The 19450-nt window shown below is 40.9% G+C and overlaps 1 long non-coding RNA gene across 1 annotated transcript in view; it reads right to left on the bottom strand.

Annotated features, from left to right (window-relative positions):
• The window catches only part of LOC103239382 (uncharacterized), a 38289-nt gene that overhangs the window by 6431 nt on the left and 12408 nt on the right, over positions 1-19450 (bottom strand). Inside the window, exons 2-3 of the long non-coding RNA XR_012094703.1 lie at positions 11144-11203; positions 250-331 (exon numbers count right to left, since the gene is read on the bottom strand). This is a non-coding gene — a long non-coding RNA (uncharacterized lncRNA). The remainder of the gene's footprint in view (positions 1-249; positions 332-11143; positions 11204-19450) is intronic.

Below are 19450 nucleotides of genomic sequence, written 5' to 3'. Positions count from 1 at the left end.
CATGTTCCTGGATGACTATATTTCAAAGGAATGGCTCCCAGGTCCTTGAGAAAGACCGGCCAGGTTTTTAACTCTGGCAGGAGGATTTGGAACAGATTTGCATCTCCAAGGGGCAGAGAAAGAGCCCCAGTGGCAAGTCTTCTAAAGTAAATGCTCTAAGAATAGGGAAACCAGGGACCCGGAGGCAGCAAGAAGAGTTAAACCAAGAGGGACATTAGGGCTGTCTTGGTCTGTACCCATGCCTCTTACCTGAGTCCTTACATTTATTCAAGCAATTGATTTTTACTTCCCAGTGGCAAGCTCAAGGACTATTCTGAGTCTGTTTCTTCACCTGTCGAAAAGGAAAATAAAGTCACTGCTTCGTAGGGTTGATATGAAGAGCAAATGAGATGAAGTATTTAAAACACCATGGTGACAGGGGCATGTGGACCCGAGACCGCCTGATCCCACACGTGTAGCTCAGCTTTAGGTTACAAATGACCGGAAGACAGCCCTCAAATCTTGCCTGTATTATTGCCAATGAAGAAAATCTTTCCCACCAAGGTCATGCCCTTTTAGGGGTGGCTCATAGTCAATAATAGTAATAATCGTGAAACCGCCTTTGCAAAATTATGACTGAGACAGTGAGAGAGCTAACTTAACAGACTCCATCTTGCTTCTAACCTCCAAGCTGTCCTTCTTCATTCCTAGGCTTAGGCTGAACTAACTTTGGGAGAAACTTGGTTTACAGTTTAAACAAGGACATAGTTTTATATAGTTTAAACAAAGTTTATAGTTGAAACAAAGATGGAAACAGCCCTTTCCCAAAGCTGACCTCCTTCTTGCCTGGGGACTACGTTGCCTTTGTAGGACTCACATTAGCCACAAGATTAGAAATTATGGTTTAGGAGTCATGCAACTGGAGGCTACAAGATTCAGACCCTCCCTAAACTGCCCCTAATGTCAGTGCTTGAGACATTTTGCAGACCCTGCACTTGATGGATCAGCTGGCACCACCCAGAATGATAAACTGGCTCATCTGATCTTGTGACCCCCACCGAGGAACTGACTCAGCCCAAGAAGACAGCTCGGATTCCCTGTGATTTCATCCCTGACCAATCAGCACTCCTGGCTCACTGTGATTTCATCCCTGACCAGTCAGCACTCCTGGCTCACTGTGATTTCATCCCTGACCAATCAGCACTCCTGGCTCACTGTGATTTCATCCCTGACCAATCAGCACTCCTGGCTCACTGTGATTTCATCCCTGACCAATCAACACTTCTGGCTCACTGGCTTCCTCCAAACCACCAAGTTGTCCTTAAAAACTCTACTCCCTAAATGCTCAGGGATACTGATTTGAGTAATAATAAAACTCAGGTCTTCCATACAACTGTACCTATGTGAATTACTCTTTCTCTATTGCAATTCCTCTGTCTTGATGAATCCACTGTGTTTAGGCAAGGTGGACCTCTTGGGTGGTTACCATTGCTGAGGAGTAAATGCCGGACCTGATGCAGCACAGCTCTGACAGGCCATGTGGGCTCCTGAGCACAAACAGAATGGGCTGAGGCCTCCAGGACCACCTCCAAGCACAACATCCTGCTCTGCCAGCTTTCTCCCCCTTTTCCCACAGATATTTATATCAAGGACACTCCCAGATAAATGTCTTGCATGCTAAACTCAATTTCGGAATCTCCTTCCTGCAAAAAAAAACAAACTGCAATGTGCACTCAGCACAGAACTTGGAAAGAGACACCTCTCAGTCACCCATGGTGACTTCCTCCACTGCCAGGGCTGCCGCTGCTGTCACTATTGACCTCAGCAGCCTTTCCCATGCCAGGCACTGAGTGAAGCCATCCCCCTAGGATTGATAAGAATTGAAAAACCTTGTATGGTTTTGGACAGAAATAGAGTTACAGGTAGGGATGCCTCAGGCTGTACTCTGGCCCCTTCCTTGTTGCTAGAAGTCCAGTAGCACCAGGTCCTCACCTGGTGCTTTCCTGTTGCTCCTACAGACAGGATTTTGGACACAGGGTCATGAGACCGTTGAAGGATTGACTTGCATTCCCATTGCTCCTGTCGACAGGACGTCTGACAGTCAGCTCATGGGGCTTCTGTTTACGGATTGCTTAGGATGTTTTTCAGACCCCAAATTCTAGCAACTAGTGTGTAGACCCCCCACAGAAGAATGAGATCAGCATGAGAATATAGCTTCTTCCCCTCCCCGGCCCATGGCTTTGCCCTGCATTCTTCAACCAATCAACAATTTCTACCCTTCAGCCCACTCCAAATCTCTTCAAACCCTAGCCCCAAATTCCTGGTGGAGACGGATTTGAGGTTTCCTCCCACGTCCTCCTTTGGTGGCCTTATGATTAAAGCCCTTTCTCTGCTGCAACCCCATGCCTCCAGGTGTTGACTTGCTGCATGTGTTGGGTAGGGACCTATTGCGGTTACACGGGGAGGCAGTGCCCCCCTACCATCCTCTTTGCATTCTGCCACTGAACAGATGCTTCCTACATGGCTGCTAATGTGGGCCCTCCTGTTTCAAGGTCCCCAGTTCAGAAGTCTCATTTGCCCAAAACGCACTGTCATGGGGCCACGTTCTTCCCTTTGCTCTTGGAGAATAGACAAAGCCATTCAGCCCAGCTACAGCCTCAAAGTCTTGTCCTACCTCCCTCTCCAGCCTCACCTCATTCCAGGCTCCAGTTCCGTATCTCTCTCTAGCAACACTGATTTTCCTTTAGTTTCCTGGATTTGCCTCTGTTTCTTCTGCCAACAATGTACTGGGGTGAAGCCATAGCTTCTTTATTTACTTCATTTTTTTTATGTTTCTCGTTTGCTTCAATTCAAACATCTTGTCTCAGATGGAATGCAGAAGCAGAGATGAGAATCCTGCTGTCTTCTATTAAAGAAAACATTATGCATAATTGCAAAACTATAGTATGATGCTGGTATCCTCAGAGTAATTTTCTTTTGAAAAATGTAATTTTCATAAAAATATTTTATGTATATTCACTTTTAATAGGTTTGTTTTTGTTAGTTTTAAATGAAATAACAAATACTTTGAATATCTCAATGTTTAATATTGTATTAATAATGTTATATATTAGTATAATAATCATATAATATTGTTCTAATAATATATTAAATATAGATGCACCTGAGGTATAGAAACAAAACACCTTTGGGGTCCTCAATAACTTCTAGCGTGTAAGTCACCAGTGAGAATACCTGAAATGGACAAAACATGACAGATCCTATCAAGCTCAGACGTGGGTGTAGCTCTTTCCATCTCTAGCCTCATTCACCCTTGCCTCCTGCCCCAGTGAATGTCATTCTCCGACAAAGTGTTTGAAAAGATATTTCTCTTTTAAAAAAGTACACAGATGGACAATTAGCAAAGGAAGAGATGCTCAACATCGTTAGCCATTAGGGAAATGCAAATCAAAACCACAGTAAGGTTATACTTCACAACTACTAGGGTGGCTACAATGAAAAGACAAGTAACAACTAATGTTGATGAGGATGTGGAGAAATGGAAAGCTTCATAAGTCCTGGTGAGAATGTAAAATAATGCAACCACTTTGGAAAAGAGCTGGATGTTCTTCAAAAAGCTAAACACAGTTACTAAATGACCCAGCAATTCCACACCTAGGTATGCACTTAAGAAAGATGAAAATGTGTGCACACAAAAGCTTGTACAAGAATTTTCAGAGCAATATAGTCATAACAATCATGGAATGAAAACCACCCAAATGTCTCTCCACTTGAATGCATAAACAAACTATGGTCTATCTAGACAACAGCATAACATTCATCCATTAAAAAAATGAATTACCGATGCATCCTACAGCAAGGATGAACCTTAACAACATTATGGTAAATGAGAGGATCCTGTCCCAAGAGATCATCATATGTTATGTGATTCTATTTGTATGAAATGTCAAGAATAGGCAAAATTATAGAGACAAAATGTAAATTAGTTGTTACTTAGCACCTGGAGGGTAGAGATGGAGGGTCATGGGAGTGGCTGGCAATGGGCACAGTGCTTCTTTTTGCGGGGTGAAAATGTTCTAAAATCAGATTTTGCTGGTAGCTGTGAACCTAATAAAACCATTTAATTGTACCCTTTAAATGCACAGTTGTGTGGTCTATGAATTATATCCCAATTAATTTGTGAAGTTGCATTTTCAAACATTAGTAACAGTGAGTTATGTTTAAAATTGTTATTTTGGGAAATTCAGATAATGTCCTGGTTAAACTTGAAGTTCTTTACCTCTACATAGCTACCCAATAATACGCTACTAATGAAAACTTAAATCCCATTTACAATTTATTCCTCCAGAGGCGAGCAACTTTATTAAACAACTTCCTTTTTGGGGGTGTGGGGGGAAATAAAAGCATGAAGCAATTCTCTGTCTTCTTCATCTTAGTGTTTTCAGTACCTAAATGTCTAAGACAAGTTCCAAGACAAAACATGTAAAACCTACTGTAGATATCATAGTGTGGACGTCTTGTCAAGTGATCATGTTTAAATGAAATTAATTCCTCTTTCCTTCTCACAGTCTTTGAGTGTGCCCAGGGTGTACCATCATGGGACCATGTTCTTCCCCTTTGCTCTTGGAGAATAGACAGAGCTACTCAGCCCAGCCACAGCCTCATAATCTCGTTCTACCTCCCTCTCCAACCTCAACTGTTTCCAGGCTCCAGCTCAATGTCATACATCAGGTAGGTGGCATTCTCTAATAGCTGTCTATTTTCTCAGTCCCTTTTACTTCTTAAGCTCAAAATTGCCCGTTCTTTGTTTGGGCAGTGTTGAGGCTAACTCAAGGTGACTGACAGACTTCTTCTCCTTTTGTCAGGTCATCTTTAAAGATGAGAGTGATTGTTTGACCTAAGTTAAACTACAAGTCTGTGCATAAATCACTGTGGGGCATTTCTTGCCAAACTTTTATGGATAATAGGAGAGAGATGGCTGGCATCATCTCTTCTAGATATTTTTGTGTTGATTAGGATGTGATGGCATGAGATACAGCGGTCACTTTTCAATGATAAGGAAAAAGCCAAAGGATTCCAAAACATTCTCTTGATTCCTCTAAACTCCTGTACTAACTCCAGTAACCTCTAGAAATTCTGTCACGTGAGGAAAAGCAATCTCTAATGTTTAAGCCATTATGATTCATTTCACGGTTATTTGCCGATAAACTCAATTCTGCTTGATAGAAAATATCATGATGGTCTTCCTATTTCCTATTTTTCCATGGATTATACCTTGTGTGTACATCTGCCTCTTCTACTATATTTAAAATTATTTGGGGATATATTCAAATCTTATTCACCTGTATGGTCTTCAGAGTGCAAAGCAGAGAAAATTGCTATAGCATACTTGAAGGGCAGCCTTAAGAATACCACGAGTTATCCCAAAATTTAATGAAAACAAAACTAAACAAAACAACATCACAAGGACTTACTGTGCCTGGTTCTGAGCATCAGTGAATCACAAAATACAATCTCTGCCCTCAAGAAGTTCATGATCTTCTGAGGAGAAAATGAATTTTTCTAATACAATTAGTTTTCTGTAAAACATGGCCATTTACAAATAAGTTGTATCTTTTCAATGTTTTCAGCTGTAGCTACAGAAAATCCTGGCTCATCAGACTTCTGCAATGAAGGATCTTATTCTCTCTCTTAGAAAGCCCAAAGATCCAGCAGCAGGGAGTGGGGTTGCTAAGTTGGCAAAGTCAACAGTTCAGCAATGTCAACTTGTCCCAGGTTCCATTCATCTCTCTGCACAGCCATCCTCAGAATGGTGTCTTCCTTAGACTAGTGATAAGGTGACACCTGAAATTCCAAGTGCCATCAAACGAGGTAGGAGGCTCCTCATAAGGAAGGCAGCAGGTAGCTTCCTACATCTCTTTTTCAGAAGAGCAAAGCTTTTTAATAGAATTCCCCTAGTAAAATTCTCCTTATATCTTGTTCATCTTAGTAAGGTCATAGGTCTATACATTCCTGAACAGCGATTGCAAGGGAACTAGGATACTTCAGGGTCAAGCAGACCTGCCCTGTCCAAGGCTGTAATGGTGAGAAGTGAATCCCTGGAAAACATTATGGCTTAGCTAGGCAGGCTTGAGCAGGCAGTAGATTCTGTGTGTGTAAACAACAGTTTTCATGGAAAACATAACAAACAATTCTAGAGTCAGTCACAAGTTAAGTGATTCATGAACACTTCAGAACATTTGAGCACACATTATACCAGATCTCTTCAAAAATTACAGGGAAATACTTTACTTGATATGCCAGATGTGTCCAAGGCTGACCCTTTGATTCTCAGAACACACGTGCATTTGTGAGAGCTGTAACGGAAAAAAATAGAAGAATATTTGATGTTTTTTTAATACATAAAGCCCTTGGAACTGAAATAGGGATCATTTCAGGAAAATTCAACTTTCCTCTGAATGTTTATAAACCTCTTTCCACAACATTTATTCAACAGAATTTTATTGATTTTCCAGTATATGACAGGCGCATATCTTCATTTCAAAATGGAAACATGAAGATTCACATTGCTAGCCATTTCCTCTACATGGAAAATTTGAAAAATTCATGCCATCTGAAACACCACCTCATCAAATGCATAGCTATTTGCCATATTCCTATCATTTGACTTTCAGGAACATCGACATATTTGAGAAATAGACCTCAATATGAACAAACATGAGGGGTGAAAACTGAAAATAAAATTCTAAGCACCCAACCAACTGGAAGGGCTCCCTCTTGGCCAAGGGGATTCCAAAGAAACCTGCAAAACTACTTCAGGCCACCTGTAGTCCCAGCTACTTGCGAGGCTGAGACAGAAGAATGGCGTAAACCCGGGAGGTGGAGCTTGCAGTGAGCTGAGATCGGGCCACTGCACTCCAGCCTGGGCAACAGAGTGAGAGTCTGTCTCAAAAAAAAAAAAAAAAACAGTTCAGGCCATGAGTGGGGGGCGGTGGGTTGGACATACCTCATTATACCTTCCTCCCTTTGAAGTTCAGGTACAATTGACCAGCATTAACATTAAAACAGAGATCTCAAGACTGATAGAGCAGACTCTCTGTAACAATAAGTTACCAAATTCCAACCAGACTTTCATATATCACATGACAGATAGCAGGCTCTGAGGGAAATCAAAGTATTTTACACCAAAATGTATTTCTTTGCCATGCTTTAGAATGGTCCTGCACAGTTGTCTCTTGTGAGGGATACTTGCATTCTGTAGCAAATTCTCTTTCTTTACTAGGTCTTTTCCAGAGGGTCCGGAACATTTTAAAGGTCTGGATAGGAAACATTTGCCATCTATTGCCTCAAAGCATAGCCACCTATGAGTCTTCATCTACATAATAAGAACCTTGGTCTCCAGAACCCCTTATCTTAAGTCAGACATTCCTTTGTAATAATTCCAGGTCTTTAGATAATAAATGTTTCAACCAGTTGCCAATCAGAAAATCTTTGAATCCACCTATGACTTTCAGGTCCCCACTTTGAGTGGTCCTGCCTTTCTGGACCAAACCGATGTAAACCGTACATGTAGTGACCGATGTCTTATGTCTCCCTAAAATGTATAGTATAAAACCAAGCTATAACCCAATCACCTTGGGCACATATTCTCAGGAACTCTTGATACTATGCCTTGAGCCAGCCGTGGTCACTCATATTTGCCTCAGAATGAACCTTTTTAAATATTTTATAGAATTTGACTTTTTCCATCAATAACAGTGAACACACATTTTCCCTGTTAGAGGGAATCTTTTAAGTCAAGATGTAGTATTTGAAGACCCAGTTTATGGGGAAAGTTGAGTACTTAGAATTTAGGAAATTGAAAAGTATTGATCGTACAGAGCTGGAAGGAAGGTTGAAGAAGATATTTAACTGCCACCCTCTCAGACAAAATTACCAGACTATGCCATGTTCACTTTCCAACAGGGACCTCGCCCACACCTAGCACAACTCCGGGGGGCTCCATTTACATAGAATTCATGGGAATGGATGGCTGCAGATGTGAGTAAGGCTGCCCTGGCCCTGCATCTGCACCCTTGGCAGCCCTAAGCTCACACCTCTGGGCTGGAAATCCTTTAGGTCCCGCTCATCTGGAAGCTGTCAGTCACCAGATTTACTGTCTGTCCTGGTTAGACCCTGTTACAGCCATTCCAGAGAGGGTCCCCCTGACCAAGACCCCACCCTAGACTTGCTCTGCCCTCCTGTTGAAATTCTCACTCCCTAACCTGAAGTTAAGCTTTCTTTCTGCTATGTTAGAACACTCCTGTCCTTTTGTGAGCAGGTAGTGGAAATGAGCTTGGTGTTCCAGGAACAGGCACTTAGTCGGTGGCTTCAACTGCAAACTGAATTGCTGATTCTTGTAGTCTGCCTCCACCTCCTCATCTCTTGAATTTAATTAGATCCACATTTTGCTCTGTTCTAACTGAGGTCATTTCTAGAATTTTGAGACATTTCTAGAAAATATATAGGGTTATCTTTCATTCTGGTTTGAAAAAGTAGAGGAAAGGAAAGTCTGAACTCATTCTATCTCACAATGCAGTTCAGTGGAAAATGCATTACTTCAGAGGTTGGGTCCCCTTGCCCTTCTCTGGGTGCCTGGAGAGAGCTCACAATAACATAGGCAATTTCTATTCCCTCTCCTGCCAGAGAGGAACAACTCTAGGCAAGACTGCGGTTGTCTCTATTTATTTTTACTAAAATATTTATACAAATTTAATTTAAATGCAAATGAGTCCCTTTCCACTTGGCTTCTGGATATCCATGAAGGCAGCATATTGTTAGTAGTTCCTGGAATTTCTGGTTGGACAACGAATAATTCCAGACTTAAACAGGATCTTCCCAGAGATTTCTCCTCTCACAGGCCTGATCCATCTGATCACTTTCTCAGAACACAATGATGCTGCATCTAATGCACTGTTATCTTCGTGACAGCTCAGCACTCCATGTCAAACCACCAAATCTAACATGTCTCTTTCTCATTTAACCCCTGATTGTGTCCTGTGTACTTTATACCTGGTGCTTCTGGACACACAAGGGAAAGTCATGCTTCCCTAGTTATCTATTTTGTTTAGGGCTTTCCAAATATTGGTTGTATTTTCTGTTCTTCAAGCAATAAAACAATAATATAATAAATAGTAGCAGATTCGTAGAAGCAGGCTTTCTGAGCCAGCGGTAAGGAGGGCATGTTAGAGGAGCCTTTGTGTGGCTGTTGACCAGTGGACAGTGTCAGTCATGTGTAGTAAATTGCAGCTCTTCTCAGTAACCCCCCATGCTCAGTTCCCATCCCCAGCAAATCTAGCGAGCTTCTTCATTTATTACTTAATTTTTCAAAATAATCAAGACAAAATATTTAAAAATAAATATTTGTAATAAATACAATATCATAAGCACATAGTTTAGAGATTTAAAAATATTGTGGAATATCTGCCCATAAAAAAAATCTAATTTCCTCACTTTCTAAAACCAACAATAAAGTACTTTAAAAAATGTTTCAGGCGTTTCCCAATAAGACAGCATACAGCCAAATCGCAGCCCAAAACTTACTTGTTCTTAATTTCATGAATTGCAGAGACAAACAAAAATAGTAAGTTTTTGAATATACTGAGCTTTTATTTAGTGCCAACTGATTCGCCCACATTATTTTATTGTAATCTAATTACACTGTACAATATGTTCAATGCCTCTTTTACAGATGAGGAAATGGAATAGTTAGGAAGTAACATGAATTGTATGGATTTATTTATTTATTTTGAGACAGAGTCTCTCGCTCTCTTGCCCATGCTGGAGTGCAGTGGCACAATCTCATCTTACTGCAACCTCCACCTCCCAGGTTCAAGCAATTCTAGTGCCTCAGCCACCCAAGTAGTTGGGATTACACGTGTGCACCACCATGCCCAGCTAATTTTTGTATTTTCAGTAAAGACAGGGTTTCACCATGTTGGCCAGGCTGGTCTCAAACTCCCAGCCTCAAGTGATTTGCCCGCCTCAGCTTCCTAAAGTCCTGGGATTACAGGCATGAGCCACCACGATCGGCTGAATTTAGAAAGATCTTAAGTAGTACAAGAGCTGATGTTTGAACTTAGAGCACTTTGACTTCAGAGTCTGTAATCTTAGCACGCCTCTACTAAGTCCCTAAAACAAGGTTAGCCCTTGATGAAGAAAGGACTGAGATGAGAGTTCTTTGGTGTCCTCATGAAACAAAATCTAATTCATGAGATGGGGAGTTAAAGGAGGGCAGGAGACCAGTGTTTGGCTTCTTCTTCTCCTAATTAAAAGGCTTCTTGGGAGGCCGAAGTGGGTGGATTGCCTGAGGTTGGGAGTTCAAGACCAGCCTGACCAACATGAAGAAACCCCATCTTTACTAAAAATATAAAATTAACTGGGCGTGGTGGTGTATGCCTGTAATCCCAGCTACTTGGGAGGCTGAGGCAGGAGAATGGCTTGAACCTGGGAGGCGGAAGTTACAGTGAGCTGAGATTGCCCCATTGCACTCCAGCCTGGGCAACAAGAGCAAAACTCTGTCTCAAAAAAAAAAAAAAAAAAAAAAAAAAAAGGCTTCTCAGTGTGGGATTGGCGAACCACTAGCATAATTGTTCTATGTATTTATTTGACAAGTGCTATAATTGTTTTCTTTTAGTGTTTATGACTAAATCATGAAACTGTCTATACTTAAATGTATTCCAGAAAAACAAACCTTCAAAATATGCTATTAGGATATTCAATACAATATTTAAATATTAGGATATTCAGTACGATATTTAAATATTCACAATATTTAGAAGAAGAATATGCACGTTCTTCAGACTGCTCTGAAAGTTGATTTTCCATGTTGATCATGACAATGAAGTGGTTTGGAGAGTCCTCTGGCTGAAGGCAATTTAGAAACTTCATCCTGAACTGCATGCTATTTGCAGATTGTTAATGAGTGGATTGTTGTTTTGGGTTATAATTATAATTTCTGGGAGTATGGCCAAAAATGGAATGCAGTGCTGAAGGGCTGACCTTTTCCTCCTATGGTCCCTGCTTCATAAATTGGTTTATTGGAAATATTTTTAAAGCACAATAGAGACAAAAGGGTAGGGGTATAGTATTCACAAACTAGTGAGATACATCTTGAATGACTTACATGTAAACATTGATGCGTCAGCTTGACGACTTCTGTAGTCTCTGGATATTCTCAGGTAGCCTTTACAGAGAGAAAATACAATTCTTAATACTAAGACCTGACTGCATATTTTTTGATAATTTCTCTTCTTTCCTCATTGAATGCCAGGATGGCTTTTCTATGCAGATATCTTGACACACAGTGCCCAACTTTGATCCTGAATTCTGAGAACCACAGTCCAGAATAGATGCTAAAACCTTTCAATATTAGCAGCCTTCCCCTATGACTTTATGAAGTGCAACCCTACAGGAGAGCTCAGGAAGCCACATCTTCCATCTGTCACCTTCTGACTGTTGATCCTATGGGTTCACAGGCCAGGGGGATGCTGGTGAGGACCCTTTTCACTGGGACCCCCAGGAGTTCCTGACAGAGGAGACAGACTTAGAGACACAAATAGTCTGGTGAGAAAGGAGCTTAAGGTCATGAAATGTTGCAGGAAGTCAAGGACCCTGAACAGAAGGACCTGTTGAAGCCATGACAGAAGAACATAAATTGTGAAGATTTTATGGACATTTATCACTTCCCCAGTCAATACTCTTATAATTTCCTATGCCTGTCTTTAATCTCTTAATCCCATCATCTTCGTAAGCTGAGGATGAATGTCGCCTGTGATGATTGTGTTAACTGCACAGATTGTTCGTAAAGCATGTGTGTTTGAACAATATGAAATCTGGGCACCTTAAGAACAGGATAACAGTGATTTTCAGGGAACAAGGGAGATAACCTTAAAGTCTGGCTGCCTGTGGGTCGGGCAGAACACAGCCATATTTCTCTTATTACCAAAAATGGGTAAGAGAAGTAGCTGAATTCTTTCCCCAGTAAGGAATATTAATAATTAACAGCCCTGGAAAAAGAATGCATTCCCGTCGAGGGGGGGCCTCTGGCCACTCTAGGGGGTGTCTGCCTTATGCAGTTGCAGATAAGGGATGAAACACACCCTGTCCTCCTGCAGCGCCCCCAGGCTTGCTAGGATTAGGAAATTCCAGCCTGGCGAATTCTAGTCAGACCTGTTCTCTGCTCTTGAACCCTGTTAAGACGTTTATCCATGACAATGTGTGCACAGCAGAACATGGAACTTCATTAGTAACTCTAGTTTTGCCCTGACCTTGTGATCTTGCCCTGACCTTCTGCCTTGTGATCTTTTGTTGCCCTTGAAGCATGTGATCTCTGTGACCCACACCCTGTTCGTACACTCCCTCCGCTTTTGAAAATTGCTAATAAAAACTTGCTGATTTTATGGCTCAGGGGGCATCACAGAACCTGCCGACATGTGACGTCTCCCCCGGACACCCAGCTTTAACATTTCTCTCTTTTGTGTTCTTTCCCTTTATTTCTCAGACCAGTCGACACTTAGGGAAAGTAGAAAGGAGCCTATGTTGAAATATTGGGGAAGGTTCACCCAATAATGAAGTATTAAAAAATCTAATATATTTGAAAATTTACAAGAGAATATTTTGGAAGGAAACTTCAAGAAATGTAGAAGACAGGGAGAAGAAAGGAATCTCTGAAAGTCACCTCTTTGGGTGGAAATTTTCTCATTTCTCTATTTGTGGTCACCACTGTACACTGGTAACAAGATTTCCTGCCATAAAAATTTCTCAGATGGTGAAATTATTTATAATATGAATAAATTTATTTCTTCCTATGTGCCTTTATTTGTTTAAACATATTTTTGAGTACTTAATGTGAGTCAGTCTTACTTTAGATACCAGGATTGTGGAGTTGATCAAGACAGAGAGGACTCTCATCCCCTATTACTTAGTTTTTCAATAGGATCAAAATAAAATACTTTTAAACAAATGTTTATAATAAATATAATGACATAAACACATAGTCTGGAGATTTAAAAAATATAATAGACTATCTGCCCATATAAAATGTAACTGATTTCTCCACTGCCTAAAATCAACAATAAAGCATATCCAAAGTGTCTCAAGACTCTAAAAAGAGTTACACTTTTGTGAAAGGAGACAGGCAGTAGATATATAAAAGATGATATAATTTTAGGTAGTGATAACTGCTATAAAAATAAAACTGGATAATAGAAGATAAAGTAGGAAATTAGGACTAGCTTAGATAAGGCTCTAAGAAAAATTCATGCAGTTCATTTATTAAACACAGATATATTCCAATTTTCTCCTTGTATCAAATTCATTATATATTCTCAGTATTTTTCTTGGAATTTTACTGTTACCTGAATTTTTTTCTTTAAAAATAATATTGTTTATATTATAAATGTATTCTTTTAAATGTACATAGGATCTTTAATGATGCCCTATCTTCATTGTCAATATTTGCAATTTATTCATTCTTTTACTTTCCTTCATCAGTCTTCCTAGATTCAAATCAATTTCATTAGTCTTCTCACTGAAATACGTTTTGCATTTGATGATTTTTTTCTATTGTATATTTTATTTCTATTTCACATATTTCTGTCCTTATTTTCTTCCTTCAGTATTTTCTACTTTCAAGAGAATTACTTTCTGTGACTTGCTGGTTTTTGAAAACAACACCTTGGCATGAACATTTAGTTCATTGATTATGGTATCTTTCTTTTTTTCTGGATGAATATATTCATGCAAAGCTATTATTCCACTCTCTGTATCCACTGTGCATTTATTCCTGGGCTAGGCCCCAAGTAGAGGCTGAAGGAAATAGAATGTGAAGAACTAGAACACCTTTGTTGCTCCTCAGGACCTCTTTCTCCGGCAGTGGGCACAGGGCTTGTGAGTCCAGCATAATGAGATCATATAGGATGGACTGCCCTGAGGATGAGACAGATACTTCACTCACATTTCCATGGCTCTTGAAGGAGAACTTCCAACTTGATGGATTTTATTAACTGCCCTGGATTTGACAAGTTCCCTCTTGATGGGGAATCGAAAAGAAACATTTCTGCCTTTCCTAAGTCTCTCCACAGTCTATGGACCCTATGCTCACACAGACCTTCATAGAAACCCACTCACAGTCTGTACTCCCTGTTCCCAGATGCACAGACAGACCAACATGCAGAAACAGATGCACACAATGATGCCAAACTCGGGTTCCAACCACGTGTCAAGAAAGATGAGAAATTTTGAAATAATATGCTGAATCTGCTACGCACGGATTTTTTTTTAAAAAATACTTTTTTCACAATTATTGAAATATTTTATTTGCTTTAAGACTTTAGAAGCTTTGAGAGATGCAGAAGAAAGATTCCTGGAGGTGGATTATCTTTGAAAAATCAATTGTGCTGTTACCTCTATTCCCTCCCAAGGGAGAGCAAATGCCCAACTTCTTATCCCAAACCCCCCAAAGGAAGAGGATCCAGTAGGGCTATTTGTAGGCATTAGGATGCAACCTCTATGACTGGGGGACATGGTGGCCTGAGTATGATCTTCCGAGACAGTGAAAGGCAGATGTGCCCATAAAAGCTTAGCTCTGGGGAGCAGCCCTGAGCTTTCAGATTTTCCCAAGGCCAGAGATACAGGTATGTTTTATCTCTAAGCAAGGCGAGTGATACAATCTACAAAGAAATCAGCACAAAAGTTGAAGACGCTTTAACTTTTAGCATCAAAGAATGAAATAAAACAAAGTTAAGAGCACATGAAAAGAATAGGCACCTTTTCTTTGGAAATGAGGCTGATGAAAATATCAGAAGGAATATGCATTGCTCAGGAAGTTGTTTTCCTGCAAAGGTTCCTAATCATCTCAACAAATCATAGTTCTATTAATTTGAAATTGATGTAAAGTTGGAGGAAGAATCAGGTCTAGGAATATGTGTGTGTGTGTTCAGTTTTTCTCATAAATGCCTCCAGAAAGATACAGCTCAGCAGGACATCCAAGGTGATTGCTTATGTAAAAATTCCAATCCAATTTGTATTAGGCCATTCTTGCATTGCTATAGAAAAATACCCAAGATTGGGTAATTTATAAAGAAAAGAGGTTTAATTGTCTCACCCTTCTGCAGGCTGTACAGGAAGCATAGCTCTGGCATCAGCATCTGTGGAGGCCTCAGGACACTTGCAATCATGGCAGAAGGTGAAGTGGGAGCAGGGTTTCACATGGTGAAAGCAGGAGCAAGAGAGAGAGTAGGCAGGGAGAGGTGCCATACACTTTAAATGAACAGATCTCCTGAGAACTCACTATCATGAAAACAGCACCAAGCCATGAGGGATTCACACCTATGACCCAGAAACCTCCTATCAGGCCCCACCTCCAGCACTGAGGATTACAATTCAACATGAGATCTGGGTGGGGACGAATATCCAAAATTATCTCACAATTATATTTTGGGTCAAGTACAGTATATGAAGTTTACCAAGAGAAGTTTGGCTAAAAGTTTCAGTATCTCACTAGATAAAAATCTCAGGCTTCAAGGGGTAGTGCATTGAAAAGAAAATCCTTATTAAGATATAATTCAGTCTCTACTAAAAATACAAAAATTAGCTGGGCATGGTGGTGCACACCTATAATCCCAGTTACTTGGGAGGCTGAGAGGCAGGAGAATCGTTTGAACCCAGGAGGCAGAGGTTGCGGTGAGCCGAGATCGTGCCACTACCCTTCAGCCTGGGTGACAGAGCCAGACTCTGTCTAAAGGAAGAAAAAAGATACAATTCATATAACATGCTATTCACTGGTTTAAGGTGTACAGGCAATTGGCTTTTAGTATCCACAGAATTATGCATTTATCACACGACCAATTTTAGAACATTTTTGTTACCCTAAAATGAAACCCCACATCATTTAGCTTGATGTAGGATTTTTCTCAGCCCCCTTTGCCAGACTTGTGGGAGGGATGCCCATCTACTTCAATCTGCCATGCTTAACCCCCTGCAGAAGGGAACAAGTGAGTGAGCGATTGCAGAACCTGGCTGGCTGCTTTGGGTGTCAACAGAGTAGCAAGCTCTAAGTGGGACCTGGGGCCAGTCCAGGCATGTTGCCTTGAGGGGAATGTGGCAGCTCCCAGGTGAGGGTGCCCATGATCCTGAAACCCCAGAGGAGGTGTTACAGAGCTCCTTTAGTTCAACTGTCCACAGCATGTTAGCAGCTCACTGGCCCCTTGCCTCATCCATGGGGTGGTTGCCTTCTGCCAGCAAAGGCAAAGGGCTAGTGTGACAGCCTTTCTGGGTACCCACACTCAGTGGGTCCTGAACTCTTGTCTGACATCCAAGAAGAATGAAGTCATGCATACAATTTAAGGATGGTGAAGGTGGATAATTTGTTGAGTGATGAAAACAGCTCTCAGTGGAGAGAGGAGATGGAGAGGGGAGCTGGAGAAGGGGCAGGAAGAACAGGTCATCTTCCCTGAAGTCAGGCCATCTTCTTCCCTGAAGTTAGGCCATATTCTCCAATACTGACTGAGTCTGGGGACTTTATAGGCACAGGATGGGGAGTGTGTGCTGATTGGTTTGTGAGTATGCAAAAAAGGTTAAAGTGATGACACCATCCAAGGGTTGGCATGATAGTGTAGAAAACCAACTAGGCAAGGGTAGCTATATGTAAAATAGGTGAAGAGCAGGCATGAATCAGAGGAAAGTGTGCCAAACAGGAAGACAAGTTCTCAATCCAGTCCAAGGATTTAACTTGTAGCTTGGCTTTCAGGTTTTCAACTGTCTTCGGCTTGAAGATGGGGTCACAGGGTCCCACCTCTCTCTGTCTGGGCATTTGGCTGCCTCCTGCTGCTATCACTGTCCCTCCCAATATTCTCATTCACTCATTGCTCCTACCCTAAATAACCATTAATTTACTTAATTTTTCTCTAGATTTGGCTAATCTGGATCTTTCATACAAGAGGAATCATATAATAAGTAGTTTCTGGGACCAACTTCTTTCACTTCGTGTAATCACTTAAAGATTCTTTCCTGTAGTATAAATCAGTACTTCATTCCTTTTTATTGCTAAGTAATATTTCAGCGTGGATATACAATTTTATGTATCTTTCAGCTGATAGGCATTTGGGCTATTTCCACACTTTGGCGATCATGAACAATTCTGCTATGAATATTTATATCCAAGGTCTTTTGTGGATATATGTTTTCATTTCTATTGGGACTTCTGGGTCATAAATAACTCTTTTAACTTCTTGAAGGACTTCCAGACTCTTCCAAAGTAACTGCAGCTCAAAAATAGGCAGGGCTTTGTTTTGGTCACTGCTGCATCCCCAGTGTCTAGAACAGAGCTTGACACATTACAAGCCTCACAACACATGAGTAAAACAAATTCCACATCTTGTATTCCTGAACACTAACATGTGATATCAACATTTTTCATGCATCCTCTAGGAAATTTAAGCAAGAATTACACAAGGGATTTTGATCTCAGCCAACTAAACACTTCATCCTCAATTTTCTCATTTTAAAATGGAAATAAATACCTGCCTTCCAATAGAGTTATTACGAGGCTGAAATGTGGTTATATACATGAAAGCAACTTGAAAATTACAAAGTATTATAGACATGCCAGTTGCTGTTACTATTTTTATTCAGTTGTTTTTGTTAGGATTATCACTCTTCCTGTTCGCAGTCCAGAACCAGACTTGAAGGCACTGAGTCACTTCCACAGTTATATTTGTTCCCTTGGTGTTTCTTGGCAATGGGGTATGCAGCTATATTGGTAATATTTGCTCAGTTTATTCAAACTGATTGCATGCATAATATAGATGGCCCCAAGACCACTCTCCTTGGGGACTGATATTTGCCAATCTCCCCTCCAGATCTATTCCTAACCCTACCGCACCCTGCACTACTCTAACCTGTAGGCTGACATCTAACCTGTAGGCTGACCTCTTCGTATTGCATCACCTGGCTCCGTCTGCTCTCTGGCTTCTGGTTAGTTTTCTGACTGGAGATGCTGGGTTTTCAGGGTCAAAAGAAGAGAGAAGTCAAGAGATTTATCACCGTCCCTCTCTCCCTGCTCTCCGTGACTTGGCGTTGTCTGTGTTCCTTTTACGGAGGCCACAGCTTACGTGGCGTCAGATGTCAAGGCCTTCTTAATGCCAAAGCTCCTGTATGATGTGGCAACTGTCCCTCCTCTTGTTCCTTGGGTTGGGGTAGTGGTATGGAGTTCGTGTGATGGCTTCCCACTGTTGCTAGGTCCTGGGTGCAGTGCCATCTCCCATTTATTTAATCTTGTCCAATCTATTTAACTACTATCTTTATTAAATTTATTAAATTCGATCCCATTTTGAGTGTACCATGTATTTCCTGTGAGGACCCAATTAATGAACTAATAATAATAATAACAACTAACACTTACTTTGCACTCTTTACATGCCAGGTTCTATGATGGGTGCATTCACACACAAGCTGATTGACTTTGTCCTCTCGGTGACTGAATGAGATAGGGACTCTCTGTAATTGTCATTTTGCAGATGAAGAAACTGATGCTCAGAGAGCACCCCTGACTCCCGCCAGGTCACACAGTTAGTAGCTAGCAGAACCAGCATCTATTTTTTTTTTTTATTTTTTTTTTATTTTTTTTTTAAATTTATTTATTATTATTAAACTTCAAGTTGTAGGGTACATGTGCACAACGTGCAGGTTTGCTACATATGTATACTTGTGCCATGTTGGTGTGCTGCACCCATCAACTCGTCATTTACATCAGGTATAACTCCCAATGCAATCCCTCCCCCCTCCCCCTTCCCCTTAATAGGCCCCAGTGTGTGATGTTCCCCATCCCGAGTCCAAGTGATCTCATTGTTCAGTTCCCGCCTATGAGTGAGAACATGCGGTGTTTGGTTTTCTGTTCTTGTGATAGTTTGCTGAGAATGATGGTTTCCAGCTGCATCCATGTCCCTACAAAGGACACAAACTCATCCTTTTTTATGGCTGCATAGTATTCCATGGTGTATATGTGCCACATTTTCTTAATCCAATCTGTCACTGATGGACATTTGGGTTGATTCCAAGTCTTTGCTATTGTGAATAGTGCTGCAATAAACATACGTGTGCATGTGTCTTTATAGCAGCATAATTTATAATCCTTTGGGTATATACCTAGTAATGGGATGGCTGGGTCATATGGTACATCTAGTTCTAGATCCTTGAGGAATCGCCATACTGTTTTCCATAATGGTTGAACTAGTTTACAATCCCACCAACAGTGTAAAAGTGTTCCTATTTCTCCACATCCTCTCCAGTACCTGTTGTTTCCTGACTTTTGAATGATCGCCATTCTAACTGGTGTGAGATGGTATCTCATTGTGGTTTTGATTTGCATTTCTCTGATGGCCAGTGATGATGAGCATTTTTTCATGTGTCTGTTGGCTGTATGAATGTCTTC

The sequence above is a fragment of the Chlorocebus sabaeus genome, chromosome 11 (assembly GCF_047675955.1).
Source record: "Chlorocebus sabaeus isolate Y175 chromosome 11, mChlSab1.0.hap1, whole genome shotgun sequence".
In the NCBI taxonomy this organism is placed as follows: Eukaryota; Metazoa; Chordata; class Mammalia; order Primates; family Cercopithecidae; genus Chlorocebus; species Chlorocebus sabaeus.
The sequence above is the reverse complement of the archived record's forward strand: the minus strand, read 5'-3'. Positions and strand labels throughout refer to the sequence as shown.